Consider the following 20,415-nt stretch of genomic DNA (forward strand, 5'->3'; position numbering starts at 1 on the left):
TGATGATGAGTTCCATTGTAATACAGAAAGTCTAGAGCCCAAATTGCTTACTCAGACCGAGCTTAACGATTTGGTTAGGGATCTGGACTTAACGAAAGAAAAAGCTGAATTGCTTGTCTCTAGGTTAAAAGAAAAGAACTAATTGGCAGTTGGAAAAAGCATATACATGTATAGAAAGAGAGAGCAGCAATTTCCAAGTTTTTTCAAAAAGAAGATGATTTAGTGTACTGCTCAGACATTCCCAGTCTGATGAATGATTTTGGCATTGAATACAAAAAGGAAGACTGGATGCTTTTTATTGATTCATCCAAAACTAGTGTTGGAAAAACGCTACCAAGGCGGATGGAATACCAACATGATGGGGGCTACTGTTGGTCACTTCATCAAGTTCAGCAAGCGACTCATCGCAGAAAGAGCTACACAAGAAGCTTCAAAGAAAAAAGAGAAAGAAAATACAAACCAATTCCAGCACACAAGTGAAACATCTATTAGCACATATCATTGTTTTAAGTAGCTTACTGTAAATACAAACCATGCTTATGTTGTAACAAAGCATTTCATTAATTTCCTCATTTACCGTACAATGTAGGATTTTTGTACTATATAATAAAGAGCATATTGCTCGAAAACTATGGGTGATACAAAAAAAAACGCTAGATTTGGATTCAGTTCACAAAAATCTATAAATATCAGCTACTAGGTAAAAAAGTTTTTCAAAAAAAATTTTCGTTCGCCTGTGTAATTAATTCCCAGTCACATGATCATAATGTAGGGAAAATAAGGCGAACGCGGTAACTGTTATTTCACACACACAAATTGTTGATTTCACAAAACTACTAGTGGGCTGATGCGAACTACGCTTTAAAAAAATATCCTTGCATACAAAGAGAAAGAGAGTGCTGTAGTTTGCTTTGGAACTACCATGAGATATTACATTCCAGCATGGACTCTAAGTTGCCTCAGACTTCGTGGTGCACGTGTCCTTCAGTACACCTCACGAACTGCCTCAGAAGTTATTAAATCTGGTGCGGAATATCACATCTTGAAGATGTCACAAATGTTGCTTCAGAAGATGTGCCACAGGAAATATGAATTAAGCCGTTAATACAGCGCTTAAAAATTTTGCTTCACACCATTTAAAACTAGTTAAATAAAAAAAAATTCACTCTGAACCATAAACAACGGTGTTATGGTTTTGATGAGAAATTTCATTAAATAATCCAGACCTATTATGATTTGACATCATGACTGGGAGCGGTGATATACGAAATGATAATTGGAATTTCAAATTTAGACTTGAATATATACCGTTACGGTTATAGAATTTCCGACCACTACAGGTCTGCTATGTGTATTTTCTTTTTTAAGGCACTACAGAATTCATAAGTTGATTGGTTCTCTCCACTACACCAGAACTAAGGAGGAAGGAAAGGAACTACCACGTGAGGGGATGGTATCAACAACAGCAACAACAAATACCTACGCAAGACAGAGTCCATTGCGACGTATTGAGAAGCACTGAACATGACACACACTTAAACCGAGATCCAAATCATAGTAATAAGATGTCATTGCTAGATGTCAGAGATCGCTATCAGTCGGGAATTTGACGGGTTTTCAAAATTTGGGGTTTCAAAATACACTACTGGCCATTAAAATTGCTACATCTAGAAGAAATGCAGATGATACACGGGTATTCATTGGACAAATATATTATACTAGAACTGACATGTGATTACATTTTCACGCAAATTGGGTGCATAGAGCCTGAGAGATCAGTACCCAGAACAACCACCTCTGGTCGTAATAACGGCCTTGATACGCCCGGACATTGAGTCAAACAGAGCTTGGAGGCATGTACAGGTACAGCTGCCCATGCAGCTTCAACACGATACCACAGTTCATTAAGAGTAGTGAGTGGCACATTGCGACGAGCCTGTTGCTCGGCCACCATTGACCAGACGTTTTCAATTGGTGAGAGATCGGGAGAATGTGCTCGCCAGGGCAGCAGTCGAACATTTTCTGTATCCAGAAAGGCCGGTACAGGATCTGCAACATGCGGTCGTGCATTATCCTGCTGAAATGTAGGGTTTCGCAGGAATCGAATGAAGGGTAGAGTCACGGGTTGTAACACATCTGAAATGTAACGTCCACTGTTCAAAGTGGCGTCAATGCGAACACGAGATGACCGAGACGTGTAACCAATGGCACCCCATACCATCACGCCGGATGATACGCCAGTATGGCGATGACGAATACACGCTTCCAATGTGCGTTCACCGCCATGTCGCCAAACACGGATGCGGCCATCATGATGCTGTAAACAGAACCTGGATTCACCCAAAGAAATGACGTTTTCCCATTCGTGCACCCAGGTTCGTCGTTGAGTACACCATCGCAAGCGCTCCTGTCTGTGATGCAGCATTAAGGTTAACTGCAGCCATGGTCTCCGAGCTGATAGTCCATGCTGCTGCAAACGCCGTCGAACTGTTCGTGCAGATGGTTGTTGTCTTGCAAACGTCCCCATCTGTTGACTCAGGGATCGAGACGTGGCTGCACGATCCGTTACAGCCATGTGGATAAGATGCCTGTCATGTCGACTGCTAGTGATACGAGGCCGTTGGGATCCATCACGGCGTTCCGTATTACCCTTCTGAACCCACCTATTCCATATTCTGCTAACAGTCATTGGATCTCGACCAACGCGAGCAGTTATGTCGCGATACGATAAACCGCAATCGCGATGGGCTACAATCCAACCTTTATCAAAGTCGGAAACGTGGTCGTACGCATTCCTCCTCCTTACACGAGGCATCACAACAACGTTTCGCGAGGCAACGCTGGTCAACTGCTGTTTGTGTATGAGAAATCGGTCCTCATGTCAGCACGTTGTAGGTGTCGCCACCGGTACCAACCCTGTGTGAATGCTCTGAAAAGGTAATGATTTGCATATCACAGTATCTTCTTCCTGTCGGTTAAATTTCGTGTCTGTAGCACGCCATCTTCGTAGTGTAGCAATTTTAATGGCCAGTATTGTACTATAGAATTCCTAATTTGGTTCTCTGTACTATATTCGAAAGCAGGAAGGCCTACGGCATGATAGGATAGAGACAACAGAAAATACCACTGCAAGGCAGAGTCCACTGCTGTGTAGTGAGAAGCACTAAACGCAACACACTTAGACCACGACCCTGTCCCTAGCGGTAGTTGCCGTGGGTAGATGTCGCAGATCACTGAAACACTCGCACATTCAGAGCACACACCTCCCATACGTCCACACGCAGCCTACCCACCCCCTCATACACTGCCAGCGCCGACGTTCAAGAACTGGAGGAAAGTACCGCATCGGCCACAGCTGCTAGAGTGCCCCACCCGGCCATGGAAGGCATCCGAGGTTGACTGGAGTGGTGGGAATTCGAATGCACACCCAGCCCAAACGTCCATCATTTTGAATCTTCTCTCATGCAACACACACACGTCCGCTTCTCTCGTGCTCACTCAGCACATTGGTCACTACACTAGCCCTCGCTGCCATGGGCAGGATCAGACATGCCGGCGCTTTCCTTGTACCCAGCCCAGGGTGAGCTAATCCGTTACTCCTATTTCCCGACTCCTCGTGACCGCCGCTGCCGCCTGCCGCAGTGCGCTGTGAAACAAGCAGCTGCATCTTGGACTTATGAAGTAGTTCTAAACAATTCCACCCCACATACACTCACCAGTTTAAAAAACCCACTTTACCCAGTCTGAGGCAGCGATGTTGTTGACCATACACCCCGAATTTCTCACGCGAAATGTAGATTCCTCCCGTTTATACGAGTTAATTTCTAAGATAGAAGAAACCGGACAATACACGTGTTTTCACACCGCTAAACTATCGTTACTTGTTGTAAAAATCCAGTACACGCCTATGGCATTCTACACTACTGGCCGTTAAAATTGCTACACCACGAAGATGTGCTACAGACGCGAAATTTAACCGACAGGAAGAAGACGCTGTGATCTGAAAATGATTAGCTTTTCAGAGCATTCACACAAGTTTGGCGCCGGTGGCGACACCTACAACGTGCTGACATCAAGAAAGTTTCCAACCGATTTCTCATACACAAACACCAGTTGACCGGCGTTGCCCGGTGAAACGCTGTTGTGATGCCTCGTGTAAGGAGGAGGAATGCGTACCATCACGTTTCCGACTTTGATAAAGGTCGGATTGTAGGCTATCGCGATTGCGGTTTATCGTATCGCGATATTGCTGCTCGCGTTGGTCGAGATCCAATGACTGTTAGCAGAATATGGAATCGGTGGGTTCAGGAGGGTAATACGGAACGCCGTACTCGATCCCAACGGCCTCGTATCACTAGCAGTCGCATGGCTGTAACGGATCATGCAGACACGCCTACATCCCTGAGTCAACAGATGGGGAAGTTTGCAAGACAACGACCATCTGCACGAACAGTTCGACGACGTTTGCAGCAGCATGGACTATCAGCTCGGAGACCATGGCTGCGATTACTCTTGATGCTGCATCACAGACAGGAGCGCTTGCGATAGTGCGCTCAACGACGAACCTGGGTGCACGAATGGCAAAACGTCATTTCTTTGGGTGAATCCAGGTTCTGTTTACAGCATCGTGATGGTCGCATCCGTGTTTGGCGACATGGCGGTGAACGCACATTGGAAGCGTGTATTCGTCATCGCCATACTGTCGTATCAGCCGACGTGATGGTATAGGGTGCCTATGGTTACACGTCTCGGTCACCTCTTGTTCGCATTGACGCCACTTTGAACAGTGGACGTTACATTTCAGATGTGTTGCGACCCATGGTTCTACTCTTCATTCGATCCCTGCGAAACCTTACATTTCAGCAGGATAATGCACGACCGCATGTTGCAGGTCCTGTACGGGCCTTTCTGGATACAGAAAATGTTCGACTGCTGCCCTGGCCAGCACATTCTCCAGATCTCTCGCCAATTGAAAACGTCTGGTCAATGGTGGCCGAGCAACTGGCTCGTCGGAATGTGCCACTCACTACTCTTGATGAACTGTGGTATCGTGTTGAAGCTGCATGGGCAGCTGTATCTGTACACGCCTTCAAGCTCTGTTTGGCTCAATGTCCAGGCGTATCAGGGCCGTTATTACGACCAGAGGTGGTTGTTCTGGGTACTGATTTCTCAGGCTCTATGCACCCAATTTGCGTGAAAATGTAATCACATGTCAGTTCTAGTATAATATATTTGTCCAATGAATACCCGTGTATCATCTGCATTTCCTCTTGGTGTAGCAATTTTAATGGCCAGTAGTGTAAGTATTCTTTCATCAGGTAGAAAAATACCTTTTCTTGTCTGTCACACCCTCCATCACAGGACTAGAATACCAAACTCATTTTTGGCTCATGATGGAAGGCTAAGATCTACCACTCATACCGGATGCCTCCTCACTTTCTAATTCTCTCTTGAGGGAACAGCACAGAGAAGTTGTAAATCCTTCGTGTAAGGTTTACACTATGTGTCACTTTACAAATTTGTTAATGCATCTGATTTTATTACGATGTTCGATCCTCACTATGTATGTGAAAGAAACAAATATCATTAGAAGATATAGCTGCAACGAAAAAAACGTTAAGCCAAGAATCATATCTTGGTGCTGTAGCCATCACCTCCACCAGCGAGGCTGCGTGTCACTGATATGAAACGGATAGGCTAATTAATTAAATTGATCATTTGAGTCGCTTTGCGTGGCGAGTAATTTTTCTTTTTCAGTAGTTGGATTACACTCACCATATACGAGTAGTTGAAATGGAAGGAAGACGATGTTCTTTTCAAGGGACACTATTAAGAGCCGACCGGAGTGGCCGAGCGGCTCTAGGGGCTACAGTCTGGAACCGCGCGACCGCTACAGTCGCAGGTTCGAATCCTGCCCAGGGCATGGATGTGTGTGATGTCCTTAGGTTAGTTAGTTTTAAGTAGTTCTAGGTTCTAGGGGACTAATGACCTCAGAAGTTAAGTCCCATAGTGCTCAGAGCCATTTGAACCATTTGGAACACTATTGAGTGCCGACATTTGTAGCTGACCACAGAAGGACCCTACTCCTGGCAACATACATTTTGCTTAAGGACCAAGCTATTAAAAATGTGATCACAATGACTATGTTACCGTCACCTGGCATAATAAGCAATCTTCGTCCTACAGCCACACACAAGAGTCACTAACAGTGTTACGCTTTCTGGTCGAAAGGCTGTCTGAGATTTGGAATCAAGTCAATCCAATCAAACACATACTTGCGTCCGATTCTATGCAGACATCTTTTAATGATTACAGCCACTGGTGAATCATATTCGTGCTACTCTTATATCTCGAAATGAGCTACCTTTTTCGAACCCATCTGCTACAGCATAAATCCAATGTAGCTTTAGACAATCCCTCTGTATCTTGTAGTGTTCCTCAGTCCCTGCTCCGCCACCCCTGCAACTTCATCAGTGTGATCATCTGAATTTAAGTCAGAACTGAGCAGACGTCAGGGAGCACTATATCTGCTAGCTTCTCCACCCCATGGAGAAACACACTGAACCGAGTTAATGCGACAGGACCATCTTTTTTGACCACTCAGAGGAAATGAGGACTTTTGCCAGAGCTCCGCCAGTGGTGTACGATGTGTAAGGCCGTCGCCAAAATGAAGCTTTCTCCTACAACATGAAGTATTATGAACGACAGTATAGGAACTGAAAGAAGGACGAGGATTTTGTTACTGCTTTGCTGAACATCTTCAAACTACATACAGATACTACAGCCCGAAGGAGATCTGCATCCTTCAGGGTTCATTCACATCTGTGACCCAAACGTCCTCTCTATCGTCGTTATTTTGTACCATCCAATAGAAAAAAAACTACAAGCTATAAAAGCTCCTCTAACTTCAGCCAATAAAGAACTCAATAAGATTTTACCACATTCTCTCTTCAAATATATCTAAAACAAATACTGTCTGTGTGCTGACATCGAGCATATGTGGCGATCCTATTAAATATACAGGTATTGATCCATTGGAGCAGGTGACCAGTGATCGAAGTCGCTTGCACACACCAGAGTCAAGTTACATCGCCTGTACTGTAGGAAGGCCATATCACAAAGACTATCAGTCGCAAGAGAGGGTCCCTGTATATTTTTATTGCTGTAACACATACAAACAGTGTATTACTACAGCTTTATACATCACCATACAATTTGTTTTATTCATCAGGACTTGGAGGTGTGCGTCAAGTTCTTACCTGCCATTAACATGGTTTGATCCATTGACTCTCACAGAAAACTCGACATCGTACAGTGAAAATCGCATTACTGCTGCTCCCACAACACATACATCGGATGAGTGGAAAAAAGACAGTCACATTGTAAGGAAACTGCAAGAGAAATGAAATTTTCACTCTACAGTGGAGTGTGCGCTGATATGAAACTTCCTGGAAGATTAAAACTGTGTGCTGGACCGAGACTCGAACGCGGGACCTTTGCCTTTCGCGGGCAAGTGCTCTACCAACTAAGCTACCAAAGCACGACTCAGGACCCCTCCTCACAGCTTTAATTCCGCCAGTACCTTCCAAACTTCACAGAAGCTCTCCTGCGAACCTTGCAGAACTAGCACTCCTGGAAGGAAGGATATTGCGGAGACTAGGCTTAGCCACAGCCTGGGGGATGTTTCTAGAAACACTTGCCCGCAAAAGACAAAGGTGCCGAGTTCGAGTCTCGGTCTAGCACAAAGTTTTAATCTGCCAGGAAGTCTCATATCAGCGCACACTCCTCTGTAGAGTGAAAATTTCATTCTAGAAACATCCCCCAGGCTGTGGCTAAGCCATGTCACCGCAATATCCTTTCTTCCAAGAGTGCTAGTTCTGCAAGGTTCGCAGGACAGCTTCTGTGAAGTTTGGGAGGTAGGAGACGAGGTACTGGCGGAATTAAAGCTGTGACGACGAGTCGTGAGTCGTGCTTGAGTAGCTCAGTTGGTAGAGCACTTGCCCGCGAGAGGCAAAGGTCCCGAGTTCGACTCTCGGTCCGGACACAGTTTTAATCTGCAAGAAAGTTTCAAACTGGAAGAGTTTTACGACATAGTGGAGCGTTTCCAAACAGCTGTTTGAAAGTGATTGATGACCTCTAGACTTAAACTCGTCTTTTACAGTGACAGGGTAGCAGATGGCTCGGTGTTCCACTTCAACTGATTCCTCGTGGTCATGTACGTGATCACTATTTCGGTGCTGACCATCCCTGGAAGGTGGGACACCTACACCAAGACTCTTTCACCATCTCAAACAAGTGATGTCAGTCAATCATTATGCGATAATCAACCATGCACCAATGGACAGATGGGTTGGAAAAGACACGGCCGATGCACTGTAATAAGCATCGCAGTTAATAGTGCATTCAGTTTTGGCAATTTTACATTTTTTCCATAATTTCAACGCCAACCAATGACACAGCAGCATGTTTCCCAATTTCTGTATCATCGCTAAACCACTCCTCCACTACTTTGCGAGTACCATTGCGAATGTAGATAGATCACTGTGCAGTACATCCATTCATTCTTTACTCTCAAACATATGCACCAACGCAAGTCAGACAGAAATCTATGTATTTCTTGCATTTCGATCCTAGAGGTATAATTTACAATTGCAGTTGTCCATCTTTCCCAATGCCCATGTGAGTCACAGAGTATTCTCCCATTAATAGGATAAAGTTAAAGATTGAAAGATCTCCTCAGATTGTCTTGGACCAACGCTCCCTGCAAATTTGTCATCGATTTAATTTGCAGCTGACCAGAAGTAGATCACTACATTCCATGTCTCATGAAGGAACAGAGCGAGCCGAGCCAATAACTATTGCTCAGCGAACATTGTTCCACACCAATCTTACTCACGGCACCCATCCAAGTGCACAAGATCACTCCAGATGCGCGCAAGTCGAAGAGGTTAGCACCTGTCATCAGTTTACAGTAGATATGAGTGTTGTGGTGATATAACAGACAGTTATGAAGGATAAATATGTAGTTTATGCATGTGGAGATCGAGACAGACATAGTTTGAAGCATTTTACGTAAATAAATTGCGCTATCAATTCAGAAGTATTGTTCTAGTGTCTGAGGTCAGTAACAAGAAGGTATTGGTAAGGAAGAAATGATTATGGAATTTCAACACATGCATTCCTAAGGCTACACAGTCCTGCACTAAAAGCATGCTATAACGCTGGAGCGGTGCAACTTCCGACCTATTAGTTGTGTGGATCGCAACGGTGTTAATATTTCAATGAAAGAAATATATCCCCAACGCATGACATACATTCTCTATGCAAGTTTCTCTACGATAAACTATGGTGACAAACTGTAAGGTGATAAAACTACTATCCTGCACAACAAAGAAAACATCGATTCCTTGTATCACAAACACACACAGGTATCCGGAGATGTATAACACCTGCTATTTACGTAGTTCAAGCCCGATTGCGTTCATAAATTATGATATATTCACAATAGTGCTATAAAATGATCGTTGACAGCCGAAAATACATACGAAGTAACAGTGACATCTTAGGAAGAAATAAACACTACGATCAGTAGCCAGAGGACTTACTGCAATTTACCACCGCCCCTGGTAACCTCCCTCTAGCACACAGACGTCATGGCCCGATGTTAGTCTGTATTGCTCATGTGCAGGATACTATATTGCCTTTCCGCCTTGAAGTCATATCTCTAGAATGCCTCCTCTCTCCACTATTAAGGTGTGTATATGTACACTACTGGCCATTAAAATTGCTACACCACGAAGATGACGCGCTACAGACGCCAAATTTAACCGACAGGAAGAAGATGCTGTGATATGCAAATGATTAGCTTTTCAGAGCATTCACACAAGGTTGGCGCCGGTGGCGACACCTAAACGTGCTGACATGAGGAGAGTTTCCAACCGATTTCTCATACACAAACAGCAGTTGACCGGCGTTGCCTCGTGAAACGATGTTGTGATGCCTCGTGTAAGGAGGATAAATGCGTACCATCACGTTTCCGACTTTGATAAAGGTCGGATTGTAACCTATCGCAATTGCGGTTTATCGTATCGCGACATTGCTCCTCACGGTGGTCGAGATCCAATGACTGTTAGCAGAATATGGAATAGGTGGGTTCAGAAGGGTAATACGGAACGCCGTGATGGATCCCAACGGCCTCGTATCACTAGCAGTCGACATGACAGGCATCTTATCTACATGGCTGTAACGGATCGTGCAGCCACGTCTCGATCCCTGAGTCAACAGATGGGGACGTTTGCAAGACAACAACCATCTGCACGAACAGTTCGACGGCGTTTGCAGCAGCATGGACTATCAGCTCGGAGACCATGGCTGCAGTTAACCTTAATGCTGCATCACAGACAGGAGCGCTTGCGATGGTGTACTCAACAACGAACCTGGGTGCACGAATGGGAAAACGTCATTTCTTTGGGTGAATCCAGGTTCTGTTTACAGCATCATGATGGCCGCATCCGTGTTTGGCGACATGGCGGTGAACGCACATTGGAAGCGTGTATTCGTCATCGCCATACTGGCGTATCACCCGGCGTGATGGTATGGGATGCCATTGGTTACACGTCTCGGTCACCTCTTGTTCACATTGACGGCACTTTGAACAGTGGACGTTACATTTCAGATGTGTTACGACCCGTGGTTCTAACCTTCATTCGATCCCTGCGAAACCCTACATTTTTGCAGGATAATGCACGACTGCATGTTGCAGGTCCTGTACGGGCCTTTCTAGAGACAGAAAATGTTCAACTGCTGCCCTGGCCAGCACATTCTCCAGATCTCTCACCAACTGAAAAAGTCTGGTCAATGGTGGGCGAGCTACTGGCTTGTCACAATACGCCAGTCACTACTCTTGATGAACTGTGGTATCGTGTTGAAGCTGCATGGGCAGCTGTACCTGTACACGCCATCCAAGCTCTATTGGACTCAATGCCCAGGCGTATCAAGGCCGTCATTACAGCCAGAGGTGGTTGTTCTGGGTACTGATTTCTCAGGATCTATGGACTCAATCAGGGTGAAAATTTAATTATATGTCAGTTCCAGTATAATATATTTGTCCAATGACTACCCGTTTATCATCTGCATTTATTCTTGGTGTAGTAATTTTAATGGCCAGTAGTGTAGCATCAGTCTACTCTCCTCCTGTAGAACCCGCAGTTCTATGGATTTTGCTCAGTACTCTCCTCATTACATTTGTCTCTAATTTTATGTATTCTCAATCAATTTCCGCAATTTTAGAAGGTTTTCGCGATTTTACGTATTTCTTGGTATTTCCCTCAATTTTTACGTCAATTTTTCCTGAGTATACTAGGTTTTCGTGGTATTTTACCGATTGTATCTCATTTTCCATATTTTTTCATAGTTTTCTACTTGTGTGTGGTCATTTACCGATCTCCAGCATCTACCTACAGCAACTACTGCTATGGGTAGGTCGTGGTTAAAGTGTGCCGTGTTTAGTGCTTCTCAATACATCGCAACTGACGCTGTCTTGCATAGGTATTTGTCGTTGTTGCTGGTGCTATCCCCTCACGTGTAGACCCATTTCTCCCCCCTTCCTCCTAGTGTAGAGGAGAGGACTAACTAACTTAGGAATTCTATAGTGCTTTAAACAAGAAAATACGTTTAGCAGACCTGCAGCGGTCGGGAATTCTACAGGGTGTTAGAAAAAGGTACGGCCAAACTTTCAGGAAACATTTCTCATACAAAAAGAAAGAAAATATGTTATGTGGACATGTGTCTGGAAACGCTTACTTTCCATGTTAGAGCTCATTTTATTACTTCTCTTCAAATCACGTTGATTGACACATTATTGGATGAACCACTCGCATAAGTGTACTCGTGGAGGCCAATCAGCTGCTGATAGTGCCTGCACACGCTGTACATGGTACGGAAACAACTGGTTCTCCCGTGGCACTCTCCATACAGTGACGTGGTCAACGTTACCTTCTACAGCAGCAACTTCTCTGACGCTGACTTTAGGGTTATCGTCAACTGCAGGAAGAACTGCCTCGTCCATTGCAGGTATCCTCGTCGTTCTACGTCTTCCCCAGTCGCGAGTCATAGGCTGGAATGTTCCGTGCTCCCTAAGAGGCCGATCAATTGCTCCGAACGTCTTCCTGTCGGGACACCTTCGTTCCGGAAACCTGTCTCGATACAAACGTACCGCGCCACGGCTATTGCCCCGTGCTAATCCATACATCAAATGGGCATCTGCCAACTCTGCATTTGTAAACATTGCACTGACTGCAAAACCACGTTCGTGATGAACACTAACCTGTTGATGCTACGTACTGATGTGCTTGATGCTAGTACTGTAGAACAATGAGTCGCATGTCAACACAAGCACCGAAGTCAACATTACCTTCCTTCAATTGGGCCAACTGGTGGTGAATCGAGGAAGTACAGTACATACTGACGAAACTAAAATGAGCTCTAACATGGAAATTAAGCGATTTCGGACACATGTCAACATAACATCTTTTCTTTATTTGTGTGTGAGGAATGTTTCCTGAAAGTTTTGCCGTACCTTTTTGTAACACCCTGTATAACCGTGACGGTATAAATTCATGTCGAAATTTGAAATTATATATACGATCTATCTTTAATGTGTATTTCGAATCAGCCAGCTACTGGTTTTGTGACATCGTCAATTTGTGTGTGTGAAACAGCTACCGCGTCCGCCTTATATCCCCTACATGACGATCATGTGACAGCGAATTAATTATTTATTAACTTCAGCAGTATTTCAGAATCGATTGCTATCGGGTATTTGTTCTGGAAGGAAGGCGTCTGTCGCATGCGCCGGTATCGACGGTTTGGTTCACGCATACAGACCACCTGTGACGGCAGCCGATAAACGACAGCGGTGCGGAATTTCCAAAATCCCTCCCACGTCTCCCGACTGCAGGCAGCCCGCACGCGTGGCTAGACGCGACGAAGTTTTTCAGATATGTTTAAGCGGTCTGTGGCAGTGTAAATACGTCTTTCCTTACGTGATCTGTATGAAAAAGCATCACACTTGGTTAAACATTCCTTTTATCCCGTAAATCGTTTAAATAAACAATATTTCAGACACTGTAGTCAATTTTCCGCCAAATTCTTTACATAACTAAACTATATTCCAAACACCGCCTTGTATGCCATAAATTGTTTAAATAAACAATATTCCACATATTGTGTAAATACACTGCAATTGATTTCCCTCCAAATGGCTTGAAAGGGTACAGTACCGCCCGACATTGAAAATAGGTACAACATACTTCATTATTCTTGTCAGAACAATATGTTTTTTCTAATAATAACTCAATTTCAATTAATACAGCGAAGCGGATACCAGTGTGGGAAATAATGACAATTTATTTATTTAATTGATCACATGTGCACTCCCACAAAATAAATCCCTACAACCAGTTTGGTGAGATCTGTGAAATGAATGAATGTATGGTCGTCTGCTAACCGCAGATAGTGAATGTGAATATATGATCATCTTTGAGACGATCCTTTGGCCACCTTTGGTGGAACCAATGAGATGAAACTTACCGGAGCTTTGAGCGCCTGAAATGTGGCTGACCAATACGGTAGCATGGTCTTCCCCCACCTCGACAGGGGTGCGAGATGACCTGAAGAACGGCCATGTTTCGGCACTCTGCCGCTGGATCTAGTGTTGGTAAGACCTGTCTTAGGCATGCTCCGTAAGGACAAAAGAGTGGATACATGGTATGCATGTGAAATACTTAAGAGTAGTTTAGAATAATAATTTCTCTATTTCAGGAACTTTTGTGGGGAGAATTATATGTCAGGCAGGTAATATTAATGGGATCGTAGTAATCTTCGGAAGTGGCCAACGGTCACAATGAAACCACGTGTAGCAGTAAGTTGAAATACTTCCAAGTGCTTAAGTTAAGCTGAATTACTAGCGTTTGTACTATAAGTTGGAAATATTTAAGAAATGGCGTGTGCAGGACTTGAAATTAGAGACGAGTACTTCAACGTGGTGAGTACTGTGTGGGTCTCAATCTGAGTATGAGACAAAGGATAAAGAGAAGTACTCGTCCATGGTATCATTTGAGGACTCGCGTGTGTGATGAATATGTTCTTAATATTACTTTGCGTGTTGTGTTTCCGTGTGACGTTTGATTCAAACTATAATACTCTGAGAGAGAAGCAAGGTGAGTCAGCCGTCTATCCAGCAACGCCACTTGGCTTGCATTGCATAGGAAGACGTGCATATAACGTCCAGAGTTCGTAGCAGGAAAGAAAAATTACGAAGTGGGGCAGTGTCGTGTGAAACTGGGATAAATACTAAATGAAGTGGGAAAGCTGAAAGTGATGTGATTATAATGTTGTGGCTATTCCTTGTGTTGTATTCCTTGTTGCGGTGTGGTGTATGTCATGTAATTTAAGTATGTGTGGTTTGCATGGAAGAGTAGCAAGGTAGTTTCAGAGGTAGTGGGTTATGCATGTTCCTTTTGTACCGCTCGGTCTGGAGGAAAGTTTCGTGATGATGGTTGTGAGAATCGAAGTGTGAGATATAGAAAAAGATCCACCATCCTATCCAGAAAGTGCACAGTAGCGTTAAATAATTACGAGACCATAAGGTAGAGAATCACCAATGTAAAGCCATGCCCACTGGGCGGAATTTCTCATGTGTTATTGTTGTAGGTTATAAAATTTGTGTGTTTAGGTTATAGAGTTTATCTGAATAAATAAGATAGTGAAAAGAAAAAGATTGGTGGCCTTTTCGTTCGAATTGTATGTTGTCATGATATCCAGAATTTATAATGTGTGCGCCATTCATATTCAGTGCGATGGCCACGTGTTGATCAAAGCCATTAAATAAGAAAGAAAATGTGGTATTGCCAGTGCATAGTGAACAGTCAGAGTTCTGTAAATTACTGATAGTCAGATGTGCGTTTCCGTTGCGTAATATTCATACAGGAGGATAATTTGTAACTTAATTGTGAGTACGAGAGTTCATGTTACTCGATAAATAAGAATGAATACACTCGCTTGGCAGACCACTCATCTTGCAGGCCTGACTGCTTGATGCCACAGTATGAGCAAGGCATGTGGGTGCCTCTCAGGCTAATCAACAGAGTCTTTTCCTCGTCAATTTCCGGATGAAGGAGGGGAGGAGGAGGGCTGGGGGATTTCCCAGCAGTAGGTGGGGGGTTAATTAATTGATTGATTTAATTAATTAAGCAATCAAATTGATATCAAAAGTGAGTTTGTATCGACGAAGGGAGTTCCCAGAGGGATGGGGAGGAGAAGGGGGAGAGGGAGAGGGAGAGGGAGTAGGAGGGGAGGGGATGGGTGGGGGGAACAATAGGTTAAAGCCCTGTCAATCAAAAGGATGGTTTATTTTCGGAGAGTCACAATCCTTTCAGCAGAATGATAGGTTAAGGACCTGTGAATCAAAAGAGAACAATAGGTTCGCCATTGAATGTATGCTTTGTCCAGAATGTAGGCAACCCATACTCGGGCCGACCTCGTCCCCCTACTAATATTAGCATTAAATCGACAAAACAGTACAATGACGCAGAGCTGGAGATGCCCGGCAGAGTACCTGCTAAACAAGCAGCTATCAGACGATGACCCTACACACGACCAACACCACCACAGAGACCTACACAAAGAAATGGACTACATAAGAGGTGGAATCACTATCTCCTACGCTCGTGAGGAGGTTGCATAAGCAATAACGAACTTTAGAAACAGAAAATCTCTCAGTCCAGATGGAGTTCACTCAAAAACCATTAAATCGACAGCACCTTGGATTGTCCCCTATCTGATGGACTTGCTTAATGACTCTTTACTGAAAGGGAGCATACCCACCTGTTGGAAGATTGGAAGACAGCCAATGCACTGAATATCAAAAAATCCAAGGACAAGGACTCAACAGACCCAAAATCACATAGGCCGACCTGTCTACTGAATGTACTACACAAGGTCCAGGAGAGGCTACTATGTGACACACTACAGTCACACAGACGGCTTCTGGGCCTCAGTCCACATCAGTATGGGTTCAGGCGACATAAGCCTATCAATGATGCTGTAAATAGAACTTAATGCATAACTCAGAAATAATATTTCATATGACACCATAATCGGAGAGCAGTTAAGATATGTCCACTACAGACAGTTTTTCTACAACAATCCATATTTGAGAGTACAAGTCCCACAGGTTCACCATGGTTTAACGGTCAAAGTTTCCTGTCACAGGCACATTTTCCCACAGGTTCACTACAGTTTAACGCTTAAAATTATCTGTCATAGGCACATAGTCTTTCTCCCATTGCATATGCAAGTGAAATAGAAAAAGGGACCGACTAACAGTGATATAAGATACTCTCCACAATGCGTTTTATGCAGGCTTACTATCCAGCAAGAATATATTGGAGCAAGACAGCGTCAAAGTCCTTAACACCACATGCAACACACACCAGGAACCACACATCACACCTCTCATTTATGATGAATTGTAAGGGTGTTTATACAGGAAAATGTGCTGTAGTAGCTCATACAGTTGTGTGGGTCGCTTTCGCTCAGTTGGTATAGTACCATACTAGCACATATATAGCAGATTCAATAGATTAAAGTCCGCCCCGATAGCTGAGTGGTCAGCTATCGGATTGCCGTCCTACGGGCCCGGATTCGATTCCCGGCTGGGTAGGGGATTTTCTCCTCTCAGGGACTGAGTGTTGCGCTGTCTTCATCATCATTTCATCCCCATCAAGCGCACAGGTCGCCCAATGTAGCGTCGGATGTAATAAGACCTGAACCAAGGCGGCCAGACCTGATCCACAAGGGGCCTCCCGTCCAATGACGCCAAACACTCATTTCCACAATAGATTAAAACAGCATGAAGAATTCAGATTGCAGTAGGTTTCCAAGCAACTGCAAAATTCTCAGCCACCTGTACCATTGAGACCCATACACTCTTTTGATGGGTGGCAGAATAACTTCTTTTTTAACACCGATTTTGGCTGCAGACATTGCTTGGTGTGGTGTGAATTTTATATCGCTGCAGACAGAACATTGAACACCAACTATCCTTCCTACAAACAGGATGTGATCTGGTGGTGGTGGTGGTTAGTGTTTAATGTCCCATCGACAACGAGGTCATTAGAGACGGAGCGCAAGCTCGGGTTAGGGAGGATTGGGAAGGAAATCAGCCGTGCCCTTTCAAAGGAACCATCCCGGCATTTGCCTGAAACGATTTAGGAAAATCACGGAAAACCTAAATCAGGATGGCCGGAGACGGGATTGAACCGTCGTCCTCCCGAATGCGAATGCGAGTCCAGTGTGCTAACCACTGCGCCACCTTGCTTGGTCAGGATGTGATCTAATGTCCAGTCTGGTACTGCATTTTTAACTGATTCCTCACATAAATTATAGGCGTTTTACATTGTACATAAGACATCTTAGATTTTCAGCAGGTATATATTCACTACTCACCTGTAGCTTCCAGGTTTACTACTCATCAAGAACGACGTGTCTGCTATGAATTTCTACCATGTTATTCTCATTTGACATTCTAACATAGTAAACAAGTGAGCAGGGTGACAGTATTTCCATGTCGTCACATTTGTGTTCTGTACTCCATAGTGGAAGGTTGATTATCATCATGAAACATCATCAGAGAGTTACCACCTCCGGGCAGAAGAAAGTGACTTGTGCGCTCAACTGTAAGCATTAAAACAGTTCATTTGCCTCAGTGTTTAATATTTGTTATGTGCGCGTGAGTGTATGTAAACTTTCTCCAGGATTTCTTTTTACTTTTGCCTCAGTTGATCAGCACCATGACGTAGATGATGTATCCCCTGATACGTCTGTGCAGCAGTCTCTGATGCAGCTCCCAGCAAGTTGGAGTGGAAATCAAGTACATTTTAGCAGCATAAATCACGTCGGCATGCAGACAATTTCCCTGATGCATCTCCCAACACGCTGGAGTAGAAATCAAGTCGGCATGAAGTACTGTTTCCAAACTTCGAGTTTCTGCGATATACAGGGTGAGTCACTAACTATTACCACCTAGAATAACTCATAAATTATGACAGTAGCCGAAAAGTTTGTGAGACAAATGTTGCATGGGACAACGGGGGACATAATATGACGTTGGTTTTTTGTTGTTAGGTGGGGTTGCTCTGAATATGGTCAACTTTGTTTTTTAAATGGGATGCTATAGTTTGGTACATATTTTCTGATGGCGGCTATCGAGACGAATCCAATGATGTGTAATGTTAAGGTCTTGTGAGGGTCAACGGAGGTCACAAAGGTGGCATGAACGTCCATTTGTAGAACGTGTTCGAAGTGATAACCACTGGTATCAATGTAGTGCTGCAATCTTCTTATCATGGACTGAGTGGTATTCCTTATCACTTCGGCACTTATCGAAGCACATGCTCTGACAATTCTCTCTCATATATCGTGCAAATAGTAAATATTCTCCGAATACGGCGTAGCCATCTAACGTGCCATTGACATGTAAACATCATTCGACAGTTTCACAATACAGCACTAATAGGAACGGTAAGACTAGTATCGTCGAATCAAGCAAATTTGAATGATGTATTCCTTCGAAGAACAAGTTGATACGCTTCTCATTTACGGAAAATGCCAAAGAAATTCAGTGAGAGCTAGAGACTTATACACTGAAAGATATCCTCAACGCACTCACCCTACACGCGATGACATTGTAATTCTATCAGAGACAGCAAAGGACTTGGAAGAGCAGTTGAATGGAATGGACAGTGTCTTGAAAGGAGGATATAAGATGAACATCAACAAAAAAAAACGAGGATAATGGAATACAGTCGAGTTAAATCAGTTTATGCTGAGGGAATTAGATTAGGTAATGAGACACATAAAGTGGTAGATGAGTTTTGTTATTTGGGCAGTAAAATAACTTATTATGGTCGAAGTGGAGAGGACATGAAAGATAGACTGCCTGTGGCAAGGAAATCGTTTCTGAAGAAGAGAAATTTGTTAACAGCGCATATAGACATGAGTGCCAGAAAGTCTGTTTTGAAAGTATTTGTATGGAGTGTATCCCTGTATGGAAGTAAAACATAGACGATAAACAGTTTAGACAAGAAGAGAATAGACACTTTTGAAATATGGTCCAACAGAATAATGCAGAAGATTAGATAGGTAGATCACGTAACTAATGAGGAGGTACTGAACAGAACTGGGGAGAAGAGGAATTTGTGGTACAACTTGACTAGAAGAATGGATCGTCCTGGGGCATCAAGGGATCACGAATTTAGTACTGGAGGGTAGTGCGGAGAATAAAAATCGTAGAGTAAGACCAAGAGACGAATACCAGTAAGCACATTCAGTAGGATGCAGGTTGCAGTAGTTACTCGGAAATAAGAGGCTTGCACAGGACATAATAGCATGGAAAGCTGCATCAAACCAGACTTTGGACTGAAGACCACAACAACAACAGATTAAGCTACATATTGAATGTCTCATCAGTAGAACATTAACTGTCTAATTTCTACCTTCCAGAGCTGATGGAAATCAAAATTTATTCATGCACATACAACCAGAGCAAGATTATTTGTTAATTGATGAATCCAAGCACCACTATGCAATCTGAGAAACGACCAACTGTCGTGTAAACAGAGAGGCCACGTTAGCAAAATTATAAGCAAAAGTTTGTTTTAGAGTCCAAGTATGATCATGAAACGTTTGAAGCTAAAATGTTGCAGCCGGTGAGGGAAATTTGCAGGGATTGTATTAAGAAGTTTGAGAAACTAAATGACAGTATTTGGATTCTATTGCGTCAGGACCATGGATTATTCATTGTTCTAAAAGAGAAATGCTTGACAATTTTGTATAATGACAACAAGCCAACAGATGTACTGGTCAAAGGTACACATAAACTAACATTTTATAGAAAATGTAGGGGTATGGGACACAGAAGTTCATACAGTATGAACTAATAATAAGAGTCAATGTGCCCAGAGAAAACATAGTGGCAGATTTAAACATGGAGATTGATTTCTGTATCATAAATCAGGAGCCGGCCAGAGTGGCAGTGCGGTTCTAGGCGCTACAGTCTGGAACTGAGCGATCGCTATGGTCGCAGGTTCGAATTCTGCCTCAGGCATGGATGTGTGTGATGTCCTTAGGTTAGTTAGGTTTAATTAGTTCTGAGTTCTAGGCGACTGATGACCTCAGAAGTTAAGTCGCATAGTGCTCAGAGCCATTTTTATAAATCAGGAAAAGAGAAACATTTCTGAGTTAAGATCAGACCTGCCAATGGAAAATGTAATACAACATTTAGATGGCATTAAAGTAGCAAGTCATAAAATAGCAAAAATAGAAGAGGAAATACCTTTCCAAGAGCAGCATATT

Source organism: Schistocerca americana, chromosome X (assembly GCF_021461395.2).
Source record: "Schistocerca americana isolate TAMUIC-IGC-003095 chromosome X, iqSchAmer2.1, whole genome shotgun sequence".
Classification (NCBI taxonomy): domain Eukaryota; kingdom Metazoa; phylum Arthropoda; class Insecta; order Orthoptera; family Acrididae; genus Schistocerca; species Schistocerca americana.